The sequence below is a fragment of the Euphorbia lathyris genome, chromosome 5, assembly GCF_963576675.1.
Source record: "Euphorbia lathyris chromosome 5, ddEupLath1.1, whole genome shotgun sequence".
Lineage (NCBI taxonomy): Eukaryota > Viridiplantae > Streptophyta > Magnoliopsida > Malpighiales > Euphorbiaceae > Euphorbia > Euphorbia lathyris.
In genome coordinates this window covers 71465356-71474557 of record NC_088914.1, presented here as the reverse complement: position 1 = coordinate 71474557, position 9202 = coordinate 71465356, and the positions used below count along the sequence as shown (strand labels likewise).

Genomic DNA, 9202 nt, shown 5'->3' with positions numbered 1-9202 from the left:
GTGTCTTGTGTTTTAATTTAAAGGGAGAACATGTTGCTGGGGAGCAGTTGCCTTCAAAGTCAACAGTAGTATTTGATGGTACTGTTCTTGGAGACTGCCTGGTACCTTACGAAGCAGAGAGGCGAGGCAGGCGATGTTCATTGGGTGCTCCTACTGGAGTCTGTCGCCTTGTTTGAGGTGCGTCTATGCTGGGGAGCAGTTGCCTTCTAAGTCAACAGTATTTGATGGTACTGTTCTTGGAGACTGGTACTGTGTGAAGCAGAGAGGCGAGGCGAGGCAGGCAATGTTCATCGGGTGCACCTAGTGGAGTCTGCCGCCTTGTTTGAGGTGCGTCTAGGGTTTGAATTTAGAATAACTTGTTCTAATCTCAGCCCTATGATATCTTAATGATGAAGGCCTGAGATTAAATAACAGAAATAACAGTTTATTTCTGGGCAATTTTTTTTCCCTTCTAATTAGAATTGTTGTGGGTAGTAAAATTGCTTAATGGATTAGCTCTCTGAACTTTAAAAATGTTTATATAAAATGTAATGACGGAAGAATTAGAGTAAGCAATAACTCATTTTGCATTTTCCTTTCCGTAAACTAACATTTTAGAGACTCCATGTTATTGTTGTCAATTTTTGATTCAATCTGAGTAAGTTGTATGCTTTTATTTCTAGGCCTAATGCTTCTCCAGCCCTTAACTTGTTTAAATTGGTCATTTTACCCCCTCGACTCATCGAATGTCCAATTTACCCCCTTAACTCCATAAAAGTGGTATTTCTCACCTACTCAACTTGTCCATTTTTCCCTCCAACTCATAGAATGTTCTATTTACCCCCTTAACTCCATAAAAATGGTATTTTTCACCCCTTATAATCCGTTATCGAAGCCTAAATTGATAACTTTTTTAAACGTTAAACCTATATTTATGCTATTTTGCAAGTGGAACCTAAATTGACACTTCCCCAAAAATCATAGGCATATTTTGGTACATTATCCCTACATATAATGTATTTAACTTGTTTATATTAATGTTTTTGTTATTTGTATTTTTTATTCGTTCTTTCTCTTTTCAACTTTTTTGACTACTATAAAGGGATAAGAAATACTATTTTTATGGAGTTAAGAGGGTAAATAGGATTATAAGTGGTGAGAAATACCACTTTTATGGAGTTAAGAGGGTAAATAGGATATTCGATGAGTTGAGAAGGGGTAAAATGACAAATTTGGACAAGTTAAAGGGGTGAGAAATACTATTTTTATGGAGTTAATGGGGTAAATAGGACATTCAATAAGTTAGAGGGGTAAAATGACCAATTTGGACAAGTTAAGGAGGTTGGAGAAGCATTAAGCCTTTATTTCTATATTATATTACTATTAAATTCAAACATGGGATAATAAAATTTAGATCGGAGGCCTCCCTAAATGGGATGTCTATGCCGACTCTCCTTAAAGCCACCTATGGTTGTAATAGTCGTAATAGTTTTAATTGGCAAAAGGCTAAGGTATAAAATTACCTTTATTGGTGTCAGCGAAGAACAATTTCACCGCTAACATCATAACTCTGGCGTTGGCAAGCGAGACTAAATTCAGATTGTATCATTATATTAGCTAGTTCAAAAAGTAACAGTTTTGTGTTTTTTTTATAAGATTTCATAATAGGTTTAGAGATAAAATGTTATAAAGCTTGATGAAATATTTGTTTTGTTTATTTATTTCTTTGTTACATGTGGAAAACACATAAAAAGAATCCGGATAAAATGAGACCCGCATGATATCACATGTGTCTTTGATTCGTTATTTTGAGTGATACAATAGTATAAGGTTGCAAATGGGGGCAGGGTGGGGATGAGAACTACTTCTCTAATCCTCTAACCTATTGATGAAATGGAAAAAAGATCGATCCCGTCCCTGTTCCCATGGGGAGTCGGGTCCCGTGAGGATCTCATTCCCCAATTTTATCATATAATACCATTAGAAAAATATAATACTAATTCAATTAATATGTCTTTTTCTCTCAATGTTTAATTCTTAAAATTTGGGTTATTCATTTATAGACTACAAAATAAGTAATTATAAATTTAAGAATATTAAATTATTAAAAAAAATATATGCAGGCTACAGAATAAACATTTTTAAGAATCTCCATGGGAAATCCCCTTCAGGACATGGTGGGAATAGAAATTCTATCATAGGGTGGAAGAGAGGTCTGCCTTTGGAGATTTGTTTTCTCCATCTCCACCTCCATGGGAAAAATTAATGGAGATTTTCCATTGAGGCGGATTCCCTACGATAATGGAAATTTCTACTCTAGTTGCAATCCTATCATGGTGCATATATGGAGTGAAATGATGATATTTATAACTGAATGGAGGACTTTGGAATCAGTCCAATTTGCATATATTACTCCCTCCATTCTCAAATAAGTGTCGTTTTAGAGTTTTTCACACAAATTAAGAAAGACAATTAATATGCACTTAAATTAATAAATTTACATGGATTAACTAAATAAAAATTCTCTCTCCTATAATGGTTGGAGAAAAAACTTTGAAAGCTTAAAAAACACATAAATCAAGACAAAATTTAAATGCTTAGACCAAAAAACTATACTAAATTTTATTGAAAAACGAAAACGACACTTAAAAAAGAACAAAAACAATTATCTAAAACGACACTTATTTGAGAATAGAGGGAGTAGATCTCAATTATACCATTATGTGATTAGATAAAATTGCTCTTAGCCGACAAGGATCAAGATATTTTTCTACAGTACGTATTAGTAATTTTTTTTTTGATGTATTATTTCATAACATTTATCTTCATATCTATATAAGATGTAGATCTTTACCTCTAGTGTATTATATTGTAGAACTTTTCTTTATTTTTTTGAAGGAGAACTTTTCTTTATTGATCTATCAAAGCCTATTATATTGTACAACTTTTCTTTCTGATCTATCAAAATTGGTTAAATCATACCCGTTTTAAGTTGTTCACATATTTTTTTGCACTATTATGCAAATTTAAAGGGATAATAAAATATTTTAAAAGTAAATTCAAAAAGGTAAGAGTTGTTAAATTACATTTGACTTCCCCAACAAAATTCTGGAAAGTTCTAAATGTGGGAAGTTATTGTGGTTCAGAATTTTGAAAAGAAAAGAATATACTCTGGTCAAAAAGGAATTCTGTAGGCATAAACATAGAAAAAAAAAAAAGTCCAAAACAACATTTTGCAATATGAAATGAAATGTCTTGCCAAGTCAGTCTCATTCAAAAAAGTAGACTGCACCAATTATTTATTCCTATACCCCCAAAAACTCAATAATATATAATATATAATAAATAACAATAATAATATAATAAATGTTTTTTCCTCTCATTAGCACTAATCAATAGCAATTAAGTGTAGGAGTCCAGGGTTCGATCCTCGCTTTTGGGAATGGAAAGAATTTCCGTGGCCAGCAGTCCCACTCATAGAGGTGCAAACCATCTGCGAAAGTGAATAGACACTGCTGTCGGCGGTGGATACACTTACGAACCAAAAAAAAAATAGCAATTAAGTGTAGGAGTGTATTTTAGTTGCGCGATATCTTGATCTATTTAAAAAGTGTCAGGGACAAATTTGGTAGTCGGTTAAATATATGCCCTAACTGAAGACACATGCCAATCTCTGGATAGTGAGCGTTACCTATAACAACGACAGTTTGCACTTGCTTAAACTGTCATCCCGTGATTCCAAACGTGGAATTAGAGATGCGTACTATTATGATTTAGAACTATTCTGTCGTTGGTCTATCCTAGCGGTTGTATAACTTTATTCAGCTTGATACATATGATCTTCTCGTAACATGTGTCCTTATTTCCTTTGATAGAGACACATGTCTAACTCCTTCTCGTAACATGTGTCCTTTTTGAAGTTCTTTAGAGCTTCATTCGGCTATGATTCTAAAGGATAGAAAGTGGATGGAGGTCCAGTAATGACCTAAATAGAAGTCATGTCTTACTAATGACCAGACGTGATGTCTTGTGCCCGCGAAGTATCTGATTCTTTCTCCATGTTAGGTGACACATCTAGACGCACTTCTTGAAAATCGACTTCATTTCGAAAAGCGTGCAATGTTTGCAGGCATTCCTTCTCACTGTTACTGGTTAACCATAAAAGTAATGCCATGTATTTGACGATGTCCTACATATGAGTAGATATGTGAAATACTTTCATGGTTTTCAAGGAGCGTCGTTTTTTGTGTGTTAGCCATTGAATACTCCATTTCACCGCCCTAGTATATAGACACAGTAAAACCTCTATATAAGAATACACTTGAGACCGAGCTATTTGTATAACAATTGGGAGGTTATTACTAAATAGAGTTTGGTATAATAAAATTTCTCAACAGATAAAATTTTAAATTTTTATCATAAGCATGCATGGTTTATATATAATGTATAACAATAGACATTAATGGAACAAATTAAATATTTAGAATTTCAATTTAGAGTTTAGGTTTTCAATATATAGATAATTGGAAGAATTTTATGGGAAAAATGTAAACATTAATGAGAATACTAAATATTTATAATTTCAAGTTGTAGTTTGTATTTTCAACTCATAGATAATTTCAATAGTTTTTAATATTTTATAATTTAGTTTGAATTCTTAATATATATATATACATATAAATATATAATTATTACTATATAGAGGCATAGTTTCTAAATGTGGGACTTGAAAAGTGTATAACAAATAACGTTTGGGAGGTTATTCCTATTTATAACTGGCCCAAGTTGGGACCGGGTTTTTTTTATAACAAAATAGAGGTTATTCCTATATAGAGTATTCCTATATAGAGGTTTTACTGTATCATCTACATTTTATATAGTATTTTGAGCCATTGTTTTAGGTTGTTTTCAAGTCATTTATGATTATTTCTCCCGAGTTTTAAGTGTATTATGCCTCATTCTTGCATTGATTAAAGTTTTGAGTAATTTCAGGTATTTTCAGACTTAAAATGAAGTTATTTGGAGAAATCTTCTAGATGTTGCTCGATGAGCTAAAGGAAGATGCTCAATGAGCCGCGATCTTGAATAAACCGAGCATTAAGATGTAAAGTTAACGCACGGAAAGTCGATCTTAAGTGACTGACTGATGAGCTGGCCAAAGACTGTGTTAAGCCCAAAATATACCTAAAATATCATCAATAATTACATCAATATTGCTACGAATTTATGCTACTTATAACTATTTAGGAAGCTTTTACTCTCGAATATGTTTCTTTCTTGTAAGGTACCTAAATATTTGGTAAAATCCAAATAGGAACGAAAAGAGCTCAAAAACAGAAGAAAAACCCTACAAAAGGAGTCGAAGACGACGGAAATTAATAACGCCAAATCGAGGATGCGAACGAAAGCTGAAAAACCGAAAAACATTCCGTGCCGCGACCGCGGCCCCCAATATTCACGGTCGCGACACGCGTCCCTCAGCCCCTCCTTCCCTTCGTCCGAAGTACAAATTGTTGCTCCCCCATTCTCGGTACGAGCAGGAGATTTTAGAAGCCTAGTTACACACTTTCGTTTTTGACGAAACGCGATCGTTCGGGTGGATAAAGACGTCCTTTCGCAGCGGACACGATCCTTCACAACGGACACGACACTTCAATCAAGACTCTTCAACATCTATAAATAAAGAGTTCATGGAGAGTTGAAAAAGAAGATTATGTGTAGAAGAAAGAGATTAGTATAGAATTTATGCAGAAATTCCGAATCAAGTGATTCAGAAGTTAGAGTTCGATTCTGTTCAAAAGCAATATGCTGTACACACTTGTTTACTAAATAATAACAAATTCAGTAACGTTTAGACATTGTTCCAGTTTAATTTTCATTTTGGTAGTGGACCGACCCAGTCTCTATTACGAAGATTCAACGAGAAGATTGAGTAGAGGATTCGCCCCTGAGCCTGACAAACTCTAACGAAACCCAAGGAAAGGATTGACAACCCGTTCACTTGCACGCCGTCGAAGAATTCAATGCTCCATGTTCTCTGTAAACTTGTATCAATTTATATTTCATCTAATAAAGTTCGTTCTATTCGATAGATCTTTATGCAGCACTTATGGTAACCAATCCACTAAAGTGACTGCTGGTGTTTTCATTAAAACGTATTTAATCCAAAATCTTTACAAGGAAACTTTGTTGAACACTTAGGCAAATTATTATGTCGAAAGAGTTTTAATTTGATTAAGGGCAACTATCCCGAAAGGGTTTTGTCGCGTTCAAAGCCAATTAATTAGAGGTTCCACCATTTATTTCATCTTTATAATTTGTACAAAGTTTAAAGTTGTTTTCTTTGCTTAATGCAAACAAATATACTTGTTTGCTTTTCTAAAGTACTAAAACGTTCCTGTTTTGCAAATTCATTTTTAAATCAGAATATTTTCTAACATCTTCATACTCTAATCTAATTCTCATTCTAGCAATTTCAAAACCAAAACCGATTAAACGATTTTTCCATATTATAAACCTTAAAGAAAATTTAACCGATTATAAATAAGTTTTGTTAAAAAACGTTCCCTGTGGGATCGATATCTTTTATTACTACAAGCGTATACCGTGCACTTGCGGAAATCGCTCAATAAGTTTTTGGCGCCGTTGCCGGGGAACGCCAAAATTTTTGATAAAATTTTAAATTTTTCGTGTTTTATTACGAATCTAGGTTTATTCATACTTATTCAAACTTTTACATTTTATTTATTTTCAATTACTAACATATTTATTTTTCAAACTCTGTTTTTTTAGGTAGTTTCGGTTCGTGCGAAATTTCAAGTTCATGCGCAGTTCTCGAAGTTTGGGCACGTCACCAGATCCTATTGACCCAGAAATTGAAAGAACCCTTAAAAAGAACAAGAAAGAAAAGAAAAAGAAAAACAAAACCCCAATAAAAACTAGAATTACCGAGCCAGAAGTTATGGCCACACTTATGGATTACGCCAGGCCAGGAGTGGCCGGTGTAACAAACAGTATAGTTAGACCCCAAATTAATGCACATCATTTTGAAATTAAGCATGCGTTGCTTAATATGTTGCAAAATAATGTAACGTTTTACGGGTTACCTAACGAAAATCCTAATACCCATTTGACAAATTTCTTAGAAATTTGTGACACTTTTAAAATTACTGATGTAACTGCAGAAGCAATCAAACTTCGCCTTTTTCCTTTTACTTTGAAGGATCGAGCCAAAGAATGGTTAACTTCTATGCCAGCCGCATCAATTGAGACTTGGGAGCAATTAGCCCAAGCATTTTTATCAAAAAAATTTCCTTTAGCAAAAACCGCAAGAGTCATTAAAGAGTTAACATCTTTTTCTCAAAATGATAGTGAAACTCTTTATGAGGCTTGGGAACGTTTTAAAGAACTTCAACGTTTATGCCCACACCACCAATTGCCCGCTGAACTTTTAATGCAAACATTTTATAATGGACTAAATCCTACAACTAGAGGTTCATTGGACGCTATGTCTGGAGGGTTATTCATGAAGAAAACATCTGCCCAAGCAAGAGAACTTTTGGAGGAAATGGCAATTAACAGCAGTATGTGGCCCGCGGAACGTGGACACATCCCAGTAGCGAAACCATCATCCTCAACTACATCATCAGTTAAAGGTATAGTGAATCTTGATCCAGTAGCGATGTTGCAAGCCCAATTTTCTGCCTTGTCGCACAAAATTGATAGGTTTATGGCACCGTGTGATCCTAATGGTCAACCAATCCAAACGGATGTGGATTACGAAGGTATGAGTGAAATTGAACAGGTAAATTTTGTCCAAGGGCAAAACCAAAATAATAACCCTTATTCCAACACATATAATCCTGGATGGAGAAATCATCCTAACTTTAACTGGAGAGACAATAATAATGTTAATGCTAATCAAAATCGTACTACTAATTATCAAAATCAATCAAGAGATTCGATTAGCACTTTATCTTCTAAAATCGACAAATTCATTGATGCTATGAGCGGAAAAATAAGTAATCACGACGATGGTTTTAAACGGATCGAGAATAAATTCGATCAGATTATTAAAAACCAATCATCTAGCATCCATAATTTGGAGATTCAAATTGGACAACTCGCTAAATCAATTCCATCCCGCAAAGAGGGAAGTCTTCCAAGCCATACGGAAGAAAATCCGAAAGAGCATGTTAAGGCTATCACTCTTCGTTCAAGAAAAAATTACTCAGGTCCGGAAATGCCCGGAAATTCGACTTTACCTGGAACTGATTTATCAAAGTCCAAAGAAGATATGTTAAATCACAAAGATGCACCGATTGACTCTAGTACAAAAACTTTTGTACCCAAACCACCTTTTCCACACAAAGTCCGCAATAAGGACTATGACAAACAACTTTTAACATTTTTAGACAAACTTAAGAATTTGCATATTAATTTAACGTTTATGGATGCAATTACGCAAATTCCCAATTATGGTAAATTCCTCAAAGATTTAATTTCAAAGAAAATCAGTTGGGAAAGAATTTCATCCATTTCACTAACTGAAGATTGTAGTTCGATTGTGTCAAGTAATTTGCCCACAAAACTTAAGGATCCTAGATGTTTTACCATTCCATGTAAATTGGGAGATATTGAATTTCCCAGTTGTCTCTGTGATTTAGGAGCAAGTATTAACTTGATGCCATTATCTATTTTTAACAAGTTAGACTTAGAAGAAGACATCAAACGTACCAATATGGTTTTGCAATTAGCGGATCAAACCACTAAAAGACCATACTGTATAATTGAGGATGTTTTAGTTAAAGTTGACAAATTTATTTTTCCTACCGATTTCGTTATTTTAGATTTTGCTTATGACGTAAACTGTCCGCTAATCTTTGGTAGATCGTTCATGAACACGGGACGTGCTCTAGTTGATGTTTCGGAAGGGAAAGTAGTTTTAAGAATAGGCGATGATAAGATTGAGTTTGATATGAATCAAGCGATGAAATATCCTATGAAGGATTTCGCTTGTATGAAACTTGATTTAATTGAAGAATGTGTAAATGACATTGTTCAAAAAGAAGAAATAATAGAACCTATAATGAGTAAGGAACTAGAAGATAAGGACCCAGAACCTTTGATTCGAGAAGATGGACCAGTTCCGCCTTCAATTATAGTTCCACCTAAATTAGAACTTAAAGAATTACCAAGTCATTTGAGATACGCTTTCTTAGGC

At 34.1% G+C, this 9202-nt stretch overlaps 1 non-coding gene across 1 annotated transcript; it reads right to left on the bottom strand.

The window, feature by feature from the left end:
- Positions 1-7309: 7309 nt before the first annotated feature.
- On the bottom strand, positions 7310-7416 carry LOC136231465 (small nucleolar RNA R71). The gene has a single exon (XR_010689846.1). It is a non-coding gene; the product is annotated as a small nucleolar RNA R71 (small nucleolar RNA).
- Positions 7417-9202: the final 1786 nt, after the last annotated feature.